This window comes from Tamandua tetradactyla, chromosome 3, assembly GCF_023851605.1.
Source record: "Tamandua tetradactyla isolate mTamTet1 chromosome 3, mTamTet1.pri, whole genome shotgun sequence".
NCBI classification, from domain to species: Eukaryota; Metazoa; Chordata; class Mammalia; order Pilosa; family Myrmecophagidae; genus Tamandua; species Tamandua tetradactyla.
Window position 1 is genome coordinate 53,776,189 of NC_135329.1, and position 19,132 is coordinate 53,795,320.

Consider the following 19,132-nt stretch of genomic DNA (forward strand, 5'->3'; position numbering starts at 1 on the left):
TTTCTCCATTATTTATTTATTTATTTATTTGTGCTTCAATTTGGAAATTTTCTAATGATCTGTTGCGAGGTATTTGAGTTCACTAACTTCATATCTTCTGTGACCAGCTCCTGTTAAATCCATCCGATGGATTCTTAAGATTAGATATTGTATTTTACAGCTCTAAAATGCCCATTTGAATTATTTTTTATAGATTCTAACTCTCTGTTGAATATTACCTCTCTTCATTCATTTTGTACCTATTTTTCCCTATTTTCTTTAACAATTTAATCATAATTATTTTGAAAACCCACATCTGCTTACTTCATTCATTTGTCTTTGGGGCTGCTTCCATGGACAGTTTTGCTTTGTTTTGTTTTTATCCAAATCTTGATTTCTGGTCACTTTTTCTTGCTTCTTCTTGCATCTAGTAATTCTTTATTGTGCGCTACACATTGTGACTGATACGATTTAGAAGTCCTGAACTATGCTATCTTCCCTTAAAGAGGGTTGGATTTTTCTCTGGCAGGCAGTAATATTACCTGGGGTCACTTTGATCCTGCTAATGCTTGTGCTTCAGCTTTGTTAGGGCTGGACTATTTCTGTTTTTGCCTTTAATTCTAAAATATACCTTTCATTTCTAAGGTATATCTTTTCTGGATTTTGTGTAAATGTCTGGGCTTCTACCAAAGCCCTTATCAGTAGATCAAAGATAAAATCCTGCATGATTATGGTAAAATTTAATGGACAAAAGCATTTGTTCTGACCCCAGTTCACCAAGTCTTATCAATCTATTTCCTTGTCTTCCAAGTACCCATTTGATTCTAGACAAACATGAAACCTTCCTTCAACTTCAGTTTCCACATCATTAATGCTGGAGTACTGTGGTGGGTTTGGAACTGTATGTGCACCAGAAAAACATGTTCTGAAGGTCAGTCCATTCCTGTGGGTGTGAACTCATTAGAAGTAGGAACATTTGATGGCATGGCTTCAATTAAGGTGTGGGCCACCTCAGTCAGAATGCGTCTTTATCCTATGACTGGAATCCCTGGTAAGAAAGAGGGAGAGAAAGCCGCAGGAGCAAGAAGCTGAAATCAGTGAAACCTAGAAGAGAAGGGAGAGACCAGCAGATGCTGCCATGTACCTTGCCATATAACAGAGGAGCCAAGGATCACCAGCAGTCAGTCTTCAGCAAGAAAGCATCACCTTGATGATTCCTTGATGTGAACATTCTTCAGCTTCAAAATTATGAGCAAAAAAAATCCCCATTGTTTAATCCAAGCCATCTCATGGTATGTTTTAATGAATAAAAAAAAAAGGAATAGCTTAAGATGCAGAAAGATTTAAGGACATGCCTTAGCAAGTTCCTCAATTTCCTTGAGTTCAAGATTCTATATCTAGAAAGTGAGGCTAATACACCTGCTTTGAAATATACTTATGAAACCATATTAAAGCACTTATCATAGTGCCTGGAACATAATTGGGTCTCAAATAATGATAACCATTTGTATGTCCTTAAGCTTTCTAAAACAAAACTCCACAAATACAAAACACAAGTCACAGCTATCAGTTCATAACAGCTGCCTTTCCCCAGTCCTAGTGGCTGTTTTGAATTCAGACCTACATCCACACCTTAGCTTTATTGTGTAGTAAGTAAAAGGAATATCCATGCCTACCTTTCATCTACAATGCGCAGAAACAACTTTGCAAATATAATCTTGCCTTTCAAAGTCTCACTTGAAGAAATGGAATCACTCTCTGCTTTCAGTTACAGGGAAGCTGAGCTACGACCAGAAAAGAAGCCAAGATAATAGGCAAGCATCTTTTTCCCTCCACTCAGGCAGCTTTCTGCCTCTATTACTAGCATTCTGAGAAGTGTGACTGAGCGTGTGCAAGGGACAGAGATGTGGTATCCTTTGTTTTCAGACTACTGTGTCGATGGAATTATTTTCTGCAAAATGATTACAAGATGGAAGATATTAAACGTTCCCTTGAAGAGGCCACATTCACATACATTCTGTGAAGTTGACATAGATGGAACTGAACTGGGTTGTCTTGCAATGAGATTTTGAGCCAAATCATTATTTCAGGATTAAAGAAAACTTTGAATTAGCTCTGAGAGATATAAATGAAAAGGCTTATCTCAGACATCTGAACAAACAGTTAGTGAGCCTCTCCTATGAACTACATGCTAAGGAATCCAAAGTATGAATTAGACATAACTGCAAGATTGTTTAAAGAGTTAGTGAATTGATATACATATAAGGTCACTAGCCCAATGGTGGACACATTAACAGTTTTCTTCCCCTTTCCTCATCCCTCTAGAAAGCAAACACATAGACCACTCACCATTTCTTCTTCAATGGGGATTGTCTGGTGAGGTGAAGCCAGTGCTATGGGAGCAGACAGAGTGGAAGGAAATGACACTGCTGAAAGCAAGAGATCTCAAATAGCTAATGCATCACGATGGAATTCAAAGAAGAAGAAAAAAATAAAGCTGGGGAATATAAGATATTAAAGTGACACTTTCAAACATTAAGCCACCTGGAGTTTCATTGTGCCATCGCTTTATTTTTCATCTTCCAAGCCATCCTCTGCCACTCTCTGCCCACTACAGTCAGCTCCTACTGCATGAGGCTGGGGAGCAGATGGGAGGAAAGAACCCTCCGCCTCATCTCAGGGTTCTGTCCGGATTCACGACACTCTAAAACACTTACAGCAACCTACTTTCCCACCCAGAAATGTTCAGGGCCAATTTGAACAAATGCCTGATTGAGAAAAGCAAGCCCACCGCACATATCCCCGGCTGGTGGCCCCCCGGGAAAGCTCTCCCATGGGCAGAAGCCTCAGTCCACTTTGGAAAAGACACCTCCCCTGTTCCCCACCACTTCCCTGTCTCTGGCCCTCAGCCTTCCCCCCTTTACGCTGCAAATGCCAATGGGAGAGAAAACAATTGTTCAGGAAAGATTGAAAACACCACTCCTGCTCCTTGCCAGAGCATTTGCATTTTTGGAAGAGTTTCTTATTTCTTTTTAAGGCTCAGAGTGAGAAGCTTTTAGAAAAGCTAAAAATATCTGTTAAAGAAGAAGGGGGGAAAAAAACAGCTTTCTCTTCTTTCTGTGCAAAAGACTCAGCAGCACACAGAGGTGCAGAGTCAGCTTTTAGCTTCCTTCGTGGGCCGAAAGTACAGGGATCACCAAGGTGTTATCAGGGCTTGGATCTTTTAGAGACAAAAATGCACTCAGATAAAGATAATAGAAACCTAAGGGCGCACTGAAGCTATATGGAAGTCTAAAGCCAAAAATGGTCTGTAGAGTTCACAGAAATCCCTCATTTTACAACTAAGGAAACTAAAATATAAACTGTTTAAATGGCTTGCCCAGAGTTACAAAGCCAGGTAGTTGCAGTGGCTAAGATGAGGATCCAGGCTTCCAGGCCCCGCTGCTAGGGCTCTTTCCACTGGGATGAGCCTCTTAGCTGGCTAGGTCTTGGTACAGAAATTCTTCTCCACCATCATACCTCAAATCCTAAAATGCCTTTTGAGAATCTGCTCAAACCACTGAGGATATGGGCACCTGGTTCCAAGGTGTCCTGATTTTCCCCTCCAGGCCAGAGTTGCAGATCAGCCCTTCCATTTCCTCCCAGCAGCCTCTGGGAGCTGCCTCCACTCTGCAGGCCAGGAGCTGGGCTCCTAGAGCAACGTTCAAGGGGAATTTCCACCCAGGACATGCAATATCGGTAGCAAGGTCATTAATGCATTCAGATTGATTGCCAGAAGAATTTAATTCTCCATGAACTTTAGAGCCAGGTGGCCACACACACCACTGAAGAATAAAGGGAAACCCAGAAAGGGAGCAGGATTTATTGGGCAGAGATAAATCAGTGGCAGGGCTAGAAGAAGAGGCCCACTTTTATATCAGTGCCTGTCCATCATGCCACTCTGCCTCTGTTGAGCCCTTCCTTCATTCTTTCATTGATTCTCCCAGTCAACACCATTTATCAAACACCTACTAGTGGCAGGCTCTGCTCCAGGCCCTGAAGATAGCACATTGAACAAGACACAGAAGATTTCCACTCTGAGGGCTATACATCCCATTGATCACACTCGACACATCCTCGTACAAAAAACAGAAACTGCACAAATATAAAGAGATGCCACACAACTGGACCTTCCCATTCAGAATCTGTCCCATGGAGCATGTGCATCCTTTTCAGTAGTTTCCAATTGTTACAAGATGAAACACAAATTCTTTGGTAGGACATACTATGGCCCCCATAACCCAATCTCTGCCCAACTTCCTCATTTTTCTAGATATTCTCCAAAAGCTGTGCTCCAGTCATATGAATCTCCTTGCAATACCTAACATGTGAATGTGTTTTCAAACCTCTCTACTGTGGCATAGCCTGCCAGCCCACCTGAGCCATCCGTTCTTCTTCTCCCTCCTGCACTCCGTTGACCTTCTTCCTAATGTTATACATGGACTATTAGTTGCCTTCTTAACACGTCAGACATTCTGTGAAGTTCTCTACAAATATTCTATCATCCAATCCTAAGAACAATGCTGTGGGTGGCATCTGTGGTTCTCACCTTGCATGCATTTTGTAATCACCTAGGGAGATTCAAAATCGAATTCCACCTGGGTTACGCTTTGGAGATTCTAATATCATTGGTCTCAGGGGCTTGGGCAGCAGGGGTTATGATATTCCCCAGGTAAATTTAATGAGCAGCTAAAGTTAAGAATCACAAAGTGACCCTATTTTATAAAATCCTACCCTGACTAAAGGAAGGCCTTTAGGGAGTCCGTGACCCTTGTCCTGCATTTAGCAGCATGACTCCAGCAGGTGAGGAGGGAGAACAAGACTCACTTCATCCATCCTTCTGCATGAGAACCTCTCTGTTTGGGTGCCGTACTTGGAGTCTGTTTCTTGTTGTCCTGTCCTCAGAAACATGACCAGCAGCTCACCTTCCTTAAAGCATAACACCTCCATACATTTGCATCAAGCAGTTATTTAAAATTCCTCAACTTTATGATCTTCTGAAACATTTCTATCAGGTATCAGTCCACTGTCACACTGCCAACGCTAAACTTAATCAATACAAACAACAGAAACTTGGAAATTCTCTTCTTGCTCTCTAATCTCCGCAACAACATTAATAAACCTGAATGTTTAAAAAAAATCTTTAATTTCTTTTTTAAGAATTTTCTCAAGACTCAACCATGACAGTCCTTTCCATACTAGATAGCCAGCCCTGCCTCTTTCTTGTCCTAAGAGAAATAGGTCAAGAAAACCAGCCTTCTGCTTGCTCCCACCACCTCGAAAAGGCAGCCAGAGCTTTGAAGCAAGGGCCCCTCAGAAGCCCCGTCATATCCCACCATCCCTCTGGCCACAGGCTGACCACTCCAGAACAGTGGGTGGCCACTCCTATCACACCCTTTGGTCCAGCTAGTTAGCAGATGCCAAGCTCAGAGAACCTCCTTCCCTGCCCACCCAAATACAGCCCTAATGTCAAACAGATGCAGATTGAACTAGAACCTCACAGCCAGAAAGATAGAAAAAGGAAAGACAAAAAATAAAAGAACATGAAATCCCATTCTAAGGGTGTTTAAAAACAATCAACATCCCAGGCGAGGACCCCATTTTAGTTACTATACAGTCTGCCCTGAATAATAAAGGGTGTGTGATTTGCCCCCTACATAAATCTTTCCCTCCAAATAGCAAAAATCACCCTATATATTTGGCTACTTATGTCTTCCTAATCCTCACTAGCTATGGGGGGCAAATCCTGCTAGGTCATCACTAACCACTATCCTCTGCTTAAATTACTGCAGTGGCGGCTCATTCTTCTTTGCAAATAAAATAAAAAACCTTTCATATGGCCTCAGCCCATTGCTCCTCCTCCATCCGCCTTCCTCCCACTCCCAGACACTTTCTGGATCCAGCCACACCACACCAGTCTACTTTCTGCTCTCTCAGCTCTTACACTCTTCTGATAAGGGGAATTGCACGTGATGTTCCCCTTCTCCCCTTCTCCCCCCTGCTTGCACATCTAAGAAGTTCCTGTTTACTCTTATTGTAGTATTTCATAGCACTATGCCCCTTCCTTTCATAACACTTATCACAGCTTTCATTTTACATTTATTTCAGCGATCGTTTGATTTCTTCTATCTTCTTCACCAGATGATAGGTTCTAGGAGGGCCAAGTCTGGATGCCTCATCTAGGGTCTGTTATTGTTACCTTCTGCAGCGAGTTCACAAACGAAAAATATAGGAGGCCGGCTCACTCAGAGAATGTGGAGATTCTGATACTATTTTTTCAGCTATAGTTCTGCTCCAGTTGATTCACAGAAGTTGCATCATCAGAGTAATGTGATTCAGCGGCAACCATTCCCCAAGTGCCTCTTTATTCTAAGTCTCAGCTCTCCCAAGAGGGGTCTCTGATTGCCCCAGATAAGGTCAGGTTGAATCAGCTGTAATCAGAGGAAGAGCGTTATATATATTTACATATATATGTATATATATGTAAATATATGTATATTATGTGTATATATATATATATATATACAGACAACAAATCCACCGTTGCCTGCCCAGCCCCAGCCCCACGTGTCAGGAACCTTCCCACCAATAAATAACGAATAGTGAGCTGAGCAGGTTCCCCAAAACTTATTCACCTGCTTCCTATCATTTAACTGGGAAATACAATACAACATAACACATACACAGATGCCCACAACCTTCTCCCATGCACCCAGAGGTACTTCCACCTACTGTGCTACTTTGAGGGAAACGCACTCCCTCTCTCCCCAATGGGCACAGGTCAAGCCAGTCTTGAGGCAACGCCAAGCTCCCATTATTCTGATTCAAATGTCTCAGGATAGCATTCCTTCCTCTTGGACTTCACTCAGTATGGAGACCCAGGGGCTATATGATCAACGTAACCACCACAAGCACACTTGGGAAGCAGGAGTGAGGACAAGAAAGAGCAGCGAGAATAAACATTTACCCCTGAAGGTTGAGCTTCTAGAGAGGAGCATGGGGGGAGAGGGATTCCAAAAGGAGACTAGATCAGAGTGAGGGGCATGGGCTTAAAAGTCTGGAAGCAAAGATCTCAATTGTGAGAAGAAGAAAGGGTAACGCCAGTCACTCAGCCTACTGCAAGCTTCAAAGTTCTGTGTTTAACTAGATCCATGGGTTGCACATTCTACTGTCAGCTCTGAATTATGCCTGGCTCCTGAAGATGATGATACCTGGCAAATATTTTAAAAACACAATTCAATGTCCCCCCTATACTGACCCTCATTCCAACCTTCTCCTCATCTTTCTTCTCATTTTTCCCCCAATACTGATGTGTTCTAAGAAAGCACTTTGCAGAATTTCATGTGACTATGAACTATCTAGGGATATTCTGGGGATCTGTTTACAGAAAGATTTGAGTTCACTAAGTCTGAGATTCTGGTCCAGAAAACACCCATTGAGTGGCAAGATTTTAGGGTGCATTAAAGGGGGGGTCTATATAACTCTAAATTAGCTGTCTGAAAAGTGAGCTGGTATTCAGTTATTTTAATGGGATGTTTGTAAGATATAATATATAAACCACATATCAGCTGAACTAACTCACCCTGTCCTTTAAGATTTACATAAAGTTAATTCTATCTCACTATTACGTGCCTAAGGAGAGGCTCAATGCCCGCTCTCATTCTCAGTCACTCATATTCTCACAGGTAACTCATGTCCACACTTCATCTCACCCACCCTCCCAGGGGGATCCTCTTTCTTCTGCCTGGAAGCAAATCAGGGTAGCTGATTTGATCACCAAATCCCTGCTAACAGCAGGTATCTGTGCACGGCACCCTTTGCTGAAGGTTTGGAGTAAAGGAGGTTTGTTACATTAGGGAAATTCCCCTCCAGTAATATAAATGTTGACTTTTTAGATGCTCTTCTCAAAATTTCTATCAACTCTGTAATAAAAAATACATCCTCACCTCCACTTGATACCCTCAATCTGCTGCCTTATTGCTAGGCCTCTCTGCCCCTTACCCTATCAGCCACCTCTCGCACCCTCAGTTACCCATTTCACAGGACAAGTAGTGCATGTTTAACTCTGTTTCACCATTTTCTTCCAAGCTAAGACTTTCATGCCAAGCAAGAGTTTTACTTAAAAATAAAACAGCATCAGAACATCAACCAGTTGCATCCTCTCACCTCATAATGTCGACATCCTTTTCCAACACGAAGTTAGAATGGCCATTGTCCAAACATCCCTAAAGAGTAGGAGAAAGATCAAAGGCAAAGGAGGAGTTGTATCAGAGAATATGGGATTTAACAAATGAGTATGACTACTGAATCATTATATTGATTTATTTTTTAGTCTCCAGGGCCTTAGAGCAGCTAGAAGGAAACACTTGAAATGGTGGAACTGTAACCCATACCATACTTTGAAATTTGCTCTAAACTATCTGTTAAAAGGTACTTTGAAATTTATTGCATTTTTGTTTATGTTACACTTCATAATAAAAAAAAGTCAAAAAAATAAAATGGCATACACTCAGAAGAGAATTTATACTATTCTCTTAAGGGTAGAAGACGTTTAAGTTTGGGTACAAATTAAAACAACATTTTTCTTTTTTCATCTGCTAGACACATGGGTTGGACTGAAAAACATAGAACCTCTTGTTCTTTAATTTCTGATAGATGTCTTTCGTGAACTCCTTTTAACCCTGCGTCTGTTTCCTCAACTGTAAACTATGGCTATTAATACTCACCTCACAGGTAGCCGTGAATTTTAAAAAGCTAACATGGTAAAAGCACACACAATTACTTCTCTGCTTCATGCTAAAGCCCAGCCTTCCCCCAAATTGACTTCTATGATCATTTTAATATTTAATAGTCAGAGCAGTAATCCTAATGAATTTAGGGGGAAAAGCATAACGTAATCTAGACTATTCATTACTTTGGATTATCCGTGCCATTCCCCCTTTCAGCATCGTGGATAATTGAAAGTTGACTGCACCATTAAATTAACATCAACTTCCAGCTTTCCCTTTAATTAAAACTGCATTGCATCAGTCCTTAGTGCCAAGGAGTAAATTCCTTAATGACTAATGAGCCGATACTTCCAGGTCTAGGAGATGGTTTTTGTACAGGTAAAACCAGTCCCTTGAAAGAGCCACATTAGTAAGCCTTTCTAAAAAGGAGCCATTCTATTTTTATTATATTTATGTTCTGAAAGCCCTGGACTCGAGATCAGAAAGCGAAGCAGAAAGCATCTGAAAAGAAATGCGCCATTTGGTTTGCCTCCAAATACACTTGTAAAGACACACGCCCTTATGTTTCAGTATTTTTCCCCTTCAGATTTATGACGTACACAAACAGCAAGAAGACAAATGTCCTCATTAAAACACATTAATACTGTAATGACATTAATCATAATAAAAACAATTAGGAGAAAGCTCACAAGGTAGCAGGTATTCTTTAGGTCCTGGAGAACACTCCATCACAGCGGGCTTCTTGGAATATTATCCCAACCATTGGAAAATAAAAAGCAAGAAAGGGTGGGAGGAAAAAGAATCTGGGGTTTTATGTACATCAAAACAAAAAGGGAGCTGATTGCTAAGCCAAGTATCTCTGGACTCTGTGCCGCATCATAATTTTCAACTTGAAAGTGAGCTTCTTTTCTATTTTTTTTTCTTTTTGAACAAACAGTACCAGAACATGGAAATTAATGCAACTGAGCCCCTTTGTAAGAATCTCAGCTGCCAGATCAGAGCGGGACTTTGTCAAAATGATGGAAATCAGGCCCAGGACGAGTGTCTGGGACCCCCAGGCAAAGGCAGCTCAAAAGCATTTCTACTGACCTTTGGAGAACACCTCTGCCACATGCACACAGGCAAATGCACTTTAGAAGGAGAAAAAAAGCCAACAACGGGGTAGGGGCTGGGGGAGGGAAGATAATCACAGAGTGTGGAAAACCGATCATTGCAGCTCACGGCATCTGAATCCAACCAGAAAAGCAATCGCAGTCTGGCCAGGATTTCTATCTCAGGACCCTTTCTGAAAATGAACGAAGTCATGTAGCCTAGCACCATGCCTATTTGGGAGCTGAACTTTGCAGACAAAAGGAGAATCGTGGTGAGAAGTCACCTAAGAACCTAGGTGGGAAAATATCATATCAGACTTCCTGATCCTCAGCCACCAGGCTGCTTGCCTTTCCTCCCTAGTCTTGGCTGCATTTGAGATGAGGGTGACATCTCACATTTGGAAAGTGAGTCTCAAAAGGCTTTCATGCGCACTCATTTCGTTTAAGCCCAGCAACCATGCTGCATATTGGGCTGGATGGCAATTCTGTCATCCTCTTTTTACAAACAAGAATGCTGAGGGTTGGAGGTGATACTTGGTTACATACAGTTGTTATGGGCAGAGAGATGCCTCCAATCCAGATAGTCTAACTCCAAACTGCAAATCTCCTTGCGCTGTGCCTTAAGGGGCTCTCCAACCAATATTGTCCAGCAATCAAACCTTTCAGCACATTATTATATGATCCGGATCTACAAATGAGAGTCCATGTACAATTTCTATAAAGAAAAAAACTAGTGAGAACAGGGAGAGACAGAAGGGAAAGAAGGGTTAAAGAGACATTATCTGCTGTTAACCTCCAAAAGACCACCAGTAAAACTTTTTTTTTAATGTCTTTTCAATATGTGATTAGTATAACAATTTTTAATGAGATATTTTGCACTTTTTTGGTACTATGTTTTTGTTTTTGTTTTTGTTTTTGCATGGGCAGATACCGCGAATCAAACCTGGGTCTCTGGCATGGCAGGCGAGAACTCTGCAACTGAGCCACTGTGGCCCACCCTACCAGTAAAACTTTTATTCAAGAGAGGACATCTTGCTAGTGTTAGCAGCATCTAAGAAAATGCCAAAGGGAGATAATTTATGAGGTTGATTTATGGCTAGGTTTAGATGATTTTAAGGCAAGTCTTGCAAGTAGGAAACTGGTTGGGAATTGAGTAGAGTTTAGGACATAATACCTTTGGATTGATATGGACAGGGCGGCTGAGGTCTTAAAGCACATATTGATGAGTAGCCTGTTAAAATTGATGAGAAGGCTAGGCTAATGTGTATACAGGTTCAACTCCCAGGAGCACATGATTCTGAAGCAAGTAGCTAAGTTTTTGTGTTTTGTGGTTTCTTTGCTGGGTCTTGGTATTATTTAGCACATTACACAGTGCCCAGCTCAGAGCCAAGCCATGGCTTCTCAGTCAGCTTCTCTTTTCCAAACTTCTTTTCCTCTGCCTCCTCCTACATGATACTAGGCTAAATTTTCTAATCCACACTCAATATCATTTTCTTCCAAATATTCCTTTTAAACTTATTCCTTCTTTCTTATCCGAATGACCTTCAATCTCCACTGGGACTTCTCCTCTTCCCACTGGATTCTAACATCTGTTTAATTTGAGTTCTATAATACGCTTAGCAGAATGATAAAAATGTTCACCAAGGGGTGAGAAGAGATATTCTTTGAAAATTTTAGTGGTAGGTTTTCATTTTCTAACAAGATGGAAAAGAATGCAATTTTTATATACTACTTTTATGTACACAAAAAATTTTCATTTCAGAAGTGTTTATTGAGCCTGCACACTTGCCGGGGAAAGAGCAGAGGTTCCAGAATCCCGCAGTGTGTTAGTTAGATTCAGTTGTCAACTTGGCCAGGTGAGCATACCTAGTCTTGTTGCTGCGGACATAAGCCAATGGTACCTGAACCTCATCTGTTGCTAATTACATCTGCAGTTGGCTAGGAGGCATGTCTGCTGCAATGAGTGACATTTGACTTAATTGGCTGGTGCTTAAATGAGAGATCGCAATGTAGCATAGCTAAGTAGCTCGGCATTTCTCATCTCAGCACTCGCAGCTCAGCCCAGGCCTTTGGAGATGTAGAAAGAAGTCACCCCGGGGAAAGTTGTTGGAACCCAGGGGCCTGGAGAGAAGACCAGCAGAGACCATCCTGTGCCTTCCACGTAAGAAAGAACCTCAGTGGAAAGTTAGCTGCCTTTCCTCTGAAGAACCAACAAAATAAATCCCCTTTTATTAAAAGCCAATCCATCTCTGGTGTGTTGCATTCTGGCAGCTAGCAAACTAGAACATACAGTAATGTTTGTCATATATCCAATAATTACTTTTGAACACCTAGTTTACACCAACGATGGTTATAGATACTAGCGCTAAAAAAGCCAATGAAATCTAAAGTCCAAGGGTAGATCCCCTCCAAATCAAATCAAAACAAGCACTGTGAAATGACTTTAACACTAGTACGTTTAAGAGCCACCAAGATCTAGAGGGGAATATTCTGTCCATAAGAAAAAATAAACAAAAAATGATTGCACAAAATTAGACAACAGGTTTATGAAATGAAATGTTTGACATGGACATTTTATTTTAAATCTCAGTAAATGGAGTGTATTTTAGATGAGACACAGTTGAGAGAGAATTGCTAATGTGAAATGCAATTGCCAAGAAATTCTCTAGAACATGGCACAAAGAGATTAAAAATTAAAAGCATACATGAAAGAGCTGTCAAACAACATGGAATACAGATTGAGAGACTCTTAATCTACATCTAACAGGATTTGGGGAAGAAAAGAGTAGAAATAATAAATAAGAAATATTTAAAAAGATAATTAGGATAAGGCTGATATGAATATCAATCTCATATGATAAACATATTTTATAACTTGAAATAAGTAACATTATGACACTATAAACACTATAACAACACTCTAACAAAGAAAATTCCTTTTATAGTTTCTAAGTTATCCACAGCCATTGGAATTAAGCAAATCTTTAAACATTGTAAGAAACACTCTTTTTCCTTTATTCCATTTTGTAATTATAAAATACAATATCAATATAAATTGAATCTAAATTTACTTAGACAACAGCTTCTCAGGGACTCTGCTAAAGAAAAGAAAAAAAAAAGAAAGCAAAAGCAAAAATCTTGGAAGTATGTTTCAAAAACCAAGATAAATTAAGGATACTTAGAGTTAATAATAAATTGATTTCTACTCTGACCTATCAGGGTTTATACTAGGTATGCAAATATGGTTCAAATGAGAAAATCTCACAGTGTAATTCATCACATTAACAAATTTAAGGGGAAAAGTCATAAGATTAGCAGAATAGGCCGAGAAAAATTATAAGATTAAGTAAAAAATAAAAACTCATAGCAATATATGAGAAATTCCTTAGTCACATGTATTAGCTAGGGTTCTCTAGAGAAACAGAATCAACAGGAGATATCCATAGATATAAAATGTATAAAAGTGTCTCATGTAACCATGAGAATGTAAGGGTCCAAGGTCTTTAGGGCAGGCCACAAGCTGGCAACTCTGGTCCTCAACGAACTCTGAGGAGAGGCTGGCTGGGCAACCATGCAAATGGAAGAGTCCAAAATCCATAGAGCTGTGGAGCTGGTGACTCCATTGAATGGTCTGCATGAATCCCGCAGGAGAAGCTCGACAGTTGAAGCAGGAAGAGTGACTGCCTCTTCTCAATCCTCTTTAAAATCCTTCCAGTAATTAGATTAAGTGTCACTCATTGCAGAACACACTCCCCTTAGCTGATTAAACACAGTCAGCTGTGGGTGCAGTCAAAATAATCATGATATAAGTCCATGAAATGTCTTCATAACAGCAGACAGGCTAGTGTTTGACCAACCAGGCAACCAGACACTACCACCTGGCCAAGTTGACACATGAACCTGACCATGACACCACATAAATGGTATTTATCCAATCTTACAGCAAATATCATTCTCATTAACATCAGTAACATGGCAAAAGTCCCTGCAACCACTGCCGTTTTTGTTCAGCCTGTCAGAGGCATTAAAATCGTTGATGATAGACCCAAACATCAGGGTTTCAAGCATGGCTCTCCTTACTAGTTATGTTCTTTTGTGCAAGATTTAAATCCCCCCTACTTTAATTTCCTATCAATACAATAGAAATAATAGTATTATTAAACACATTTTATTTTCATGAAAAGGAAAAAAGTTAACATATGCAAAGTGCTAAGAAAAATGTCTAGCACTTCTAAAGCCTTCTATACATTTTAATGATTATTACTACGGTACAGATACATTTAAAAAGAAATATAATGAGTGGAAAGGAACAGACAAAAGTGTTAGAAAAATATTGTCAGTGTGGTGGTTAAGTTCATGCATTAGCTTGGTTAGACGATGGTGTCCAGTTGTTTGGTCAAGTGAGCCCTGGCCTGATTGTTACTGTGAGAGTATTTTGTAGATGGATTTCAATCTTTAGTTGGATGATTGCATCTACAGTGATTATATCTACAATCAACAAAGGAGAGTACCCTCAGTAACAAGATTTACCTACCTCAATAAATTGGAAGCCTTAAAGTGAAAACTGAGGATTTCAACAGTCAGAAAGAAAGATTTCTATCTCTGCTTCAAACCAGCTTCTCCTGGGAATTCAACATCACTGTCGTTGAGTTTCCAAATGAGAGCTGTTCTTTGGAATCCAGACTTAACCAATCCCTTTGGTTGCATTAGCCAATTCCTGTACTTATCTCTTAATATGGGTTTTGTTTCTTTGGAGAACCCTGACACCCTGACTAATACACTATGAATAAATTATTAGATGTGAGGTTGTTGCTAGAATACAAAACCGATTTAAAAAATCAGTACCAGAAAAAAAAATTTTAATTAAATAAAAAAAAAAAAACTTCTGCAGAACAACAAAAGTGTAAAACATTTATGAGGAACATTATTGAAAACTACTAAAAGACAAGAAGACCAAAATAAGGAGAGCAGTGCATCATATTTACACATGAAGAGACTCAATCATCTATGTTAATTCTCAAAAAAATCAACCTATAAATTCAAGACTACCGCAGTCAAAATCCTCATATTGCTTTTCTCAGAGCCTGATAAGGTGGAAGATAATGGGATTTGCCCTCTCAGATATCAACTCTACTATAAAGCTGCAGAGTTTGTTATAATGCACAGGTGTTGATTAAAAAAAAAACCCTGGTACAAAGTACAGAGCCCAGAAACAGACTCACACATAAAATAAATTAATAATGACTTAATTATGATAGCTAACAGTCACTGGGTATTTATTATATTCTAGTTTCTATGTGAAAGAATTAAAATATAGAATTGCTCATTTGATCCTCATAAGGGAGTAACTAATATTTCTTTTTCACACAAGAGGGAAAGGAAGGCAGAGACACAGAGAGGTTGTGTAAGTCGCCCAAGGTTACATACCTAGTAGTAATGAGGCCAGATTTTGAACCAAAGCTGTGCCTCCAGACCAGTGTTCCTTAAGTACTGTTCTACCATCTCTTTTAGAAACTTGGTATTCTACAGAGGTGGCGTTCAAATTCAGTAGGTAAAGTTTAGAATACCCATTCAACAGGGATGGGACGATTGAAAAGCCAAACACACACACACACACACACACACGCACACACACATTCCAGAACAATTAAAGACTTAAATTTAAAAAGCAAAATTTTAGAAGAAATTATAAGAGAATGTCTTTATTGTATTGGGAAGAAATTTCATAAGCCAATTCCAAAAATATGAATATTTTAGGGAAAGATTGATAGGCTTAGCTGCATTGAAATTTTAAACTTTTTTACAGCAAAATTTATTTTATTTGCAAAAAGACATGCACATAGATGTTCATTGCTATAGTGTGTTACTAGCAAAATTTTGCTAGTTAATATCTACCAAGAGGAAAATGACTAACAATTTTGTTCTATTCATTGCAGTATCGATATGCCACATGCAGCTATTGAAATGAATAAACTATGACTATGTATATCAATATGGAAACATTTCAAATATAATTCTAAAAAAAAAACATTGTGACAGACACATGGAATGTAAAAAAAACACTTATGTAAAGTATAAAAACACATCACGCAATACTATCCACTTCATATGAATGCATAGATGGATTGTAAGCACAAAAGCACATCAAAAAGGAGGCACAATTTCAGGATAATGGTTTCCTCTCGGAAGTGGGATGAGGGAGAAAAACAGGATAAAATAGAGGTAAATAGAAGACTTCACAAACACGTAATTTTTTATTTCTGGGAGAAAAAAAAGATGAGGTGGAAAGCAGACTATAGTGGGGGAAAATGATGTGAGGAGACTATTTAGGAGGCTACTTAATGAGTCCAGGCCAGAGATGGCAAGATTGAAATAAAGCAATGGCAGTGGGACAATTTTGCTAATAGATCGGATGTGAAAGAGTGGGTAAAATAAAGAATAATAAGCTAGAATGATTCCTAGAGTTTTGAGTTCTAAAGTTTTGATCTGGTGGCACCCTTAACTGAGAGAGGAAGGCTGGGGAGAGAGAAATCAGGAACTTTTGTGTATATTTTAGGTTTGGGGTATTATGAAATATCCAAATGGAATAGTTGTATGGACAGTGTAGACAGATCAGATACAGATACAAACCTGTAGCTCGGGGGTGAGGTCAGGACTGGGATAATTTATTTGGGAGTCACCAGCTCATGGAAAGCAACAAAATCATGGACCTCAGTGAGATCTTCTCAGAGAGTATGCAAGGAGAAGAAAATGGACCCAGAACCCAATCAAGGTACTCCAGCATTCAGAGGTGAACCCGGGGAGGGAGGAGTGTGGAAAGATCTTCATCCCTCTTACCAAGGTCCCTCAAAGATGTCCGCATCCTAATCCCTGGAACCTAAAGGGACTTTGCAGCTGTAACTAAGGGCATGACCTTTGAGATGGGGAGATTATCCTCACTTAGTTTTGTGGGCCCACTGTAAGCACAACCATCCTTCTAAGAAGAAATTCCCACAGTTAGAGGCAGAGGGAGAAGAACTGAGGAAAGAAGCAGAGGTCAGAAAGGAGAGAAGATGCTTCATTGCTACTTTGAAGGTGGAGGCAGAGACCACGGGTCAGGAATGAGGGTAGCCTCTAGAAGCTAGAAAAGGCAAGGAAATAGAGTCTCCCTTGCAGCTTCCAGGAGGAATGAGACAGCTTTCAGAAGTATAAGATTATAAATGTGTATTGTTTTAAGCCACTGAGGAGAAGGGAAGGATAGGGGTTTCAGAGGTTGCAGGAGACCAAAGAAGTTGTGACATTGCCATTTGTGGGAAGAGGAAAGTTATCCACTACTTACCAGCTAAAAGACCAAGGGAAATTATGTAACTTCACTAGGTTTCTATTTCCTCAACTTCCACTCAGCTCCAATCCTTAATTCTTATTCTTTCAATGCAGAATCCACTTCAAAATGGAAATGGCAATAGTCCAAGGCAAAAAGAGAATTTAAAACATTCTGGTTTTTTTCGTATATTCTCTGATTTAAAACTTACGTATTGTCCCAAATGTCACAGCTTGTATTTGTGAGGAAAAATCCCGAAGACGAAACCTGTTTCTAAAACTTTGACAGCAAAGAGGATAGTAATAAATTAATGAGCACAATAAACCCTTTTGGGACAGTTATGATGCAGTAAACTTAGTTTTCAGTTTTAATAGTTTAAAAAAATCAATGCAAAGCTTCATCACCTGCTATATGAAATCTGCTATCACTTCTTAACTTTTGGAGATTTTATTTAATTTAAATGTTGAACTCTGACACAACTTTCATCCATCTACGTTGCTAAACCATATGTTTCTAGAAAAGAAGGCGGTTTTCACTGTTTCTCCCATTTAATGAACTATTTCATAACCATGAAAATGTGATTAGCTTATTTATATTTGATCAACTTACACTACAAAAACTTGATAACTTACCTCTGAGAGCTTTGCATCATTGGCGACAGATTAAAAAAAGACTGCTCAGCAATGTAATCTGATTTACCATCATAAATATTCAAATCTCACAGATTTGTTCCACAAAACAGTTGTTTAAGTGGCTTCAATTTATTTTCAATTTTATTGTCTCCACTGTATAATGCAAATCAATTGTTGAAATTGTTCGGTAACATGCATCCAATAAATGTGGAAGAGTCTCACTTTTTTTTAATGCACATGAAGTGAATTAAAATGAACATGATGGATCTTCAGAATCCCAGGGCCCATCCTGCCAATGTCAAAGTGGATATTTGCAGTACATTAGTTAAACCGGTTCTGTGCATATGTGGAGAATATCTTCTTCACTTTTTACTGCTGATGTATGAAATTTCAGCATTATTGGTAATTTCTTTGCTTAGAAAATTTACCTGGAGGAATTCTGTTTCCAGTTATGTGGCAGTCAAAGAGTGTCATCTGAACACTGAAAATAACCAAAAATCCAGGATACATTTTTTAAGTTCATAAACACCTTTATGACATCATGAGGAAATACAGGGTAAAATCTAAGCAAAAGTCATAAACCAGAGAAGCAAGAGTGGCAATGAAATCACTTTAGCCTGAAGAGCAAATCTGGTGAACTTTCATTTTCATGGCCTTTATGAAAATTCTCAGTTCCAAAATAATTGGAGGGTCCAATAGGAGAACTTCCTTCCATAAAGCTGGGATCCCAAAAGACTATACCCTCAGTGTATGGGTTAGCAAGAATTAAGCTTCATACTCACGTCCACAGGAGCCTGCCTTGGAGCTGAGATGACCCTGCTGGGAGTATGGTGACCTTAAGAAATTAGTAACTAAAAATAAACTTTCTGCCCCAAATAAATCCAAATTCAAATTAGCTAAAGCAAAATTCATGCTTGGTTTGGGGATTTACCAAGAAAATGCTACCAACAAAACTGGAGTAACTATAATATTATCAGATAAAAATAATATACTTTAAAGAAAAACCATCAGCCAGAATAAAGAGGATAATAACAAAAGAAATTTTACTAGGAAGGTATAGAAAGTTCCAACTTAGGTGCATCTAATAATGAAGGAGAAAAGAGATGTGGAGGTCAAAGGTAAACACCACACTGTACGATCTCCAGTCTATAAATACAGGGGTGAAGAAAATGTAATTTTACTTAGTTTTCTATAACACAACTTAATTTTTATTTTATGTCCCAATGTTGTCAGGGTGATAGATACTTAATCTCAGCAAGTTTAGAAATGTCCCCACTACTATCCCTCTTTCTGTTGGGATATGCCAAAGTTCCAGGGCACCTACCTAGTACAAGAGGTTGAGCTGTTAGGGGGACAGAGGAC

The 19,132-nt window shown here is 39.4% G+C and overlaps 1 long non-coding RNA gene across 1 annotated transcript; it reads right to left on the reverse strand.

Annotated features, from left to right (window-relative positions):
* Window positions 1–6,106: 6,106 nt before the first annotated feature.
* LOC143676079 (uncharacterized) lies at window positions 6,107–18,288 on the reverse strand. The gene is made up of 4 exons (XR_013171801.1): window positions 18,199–18,288; window positions 17,771–18,059; window positions 8,185–8,243; window positions 6,107–6,449 (listed from the first exon to the last, which is right to left on the reverse strand). It is a non-coding gene; the product is annotated as an uncharacterized LOC143676079 (long non-coding RNA).
* Between the last annotated feature and the right edge of the window lie 844 nt (window positions 18,289–19,132).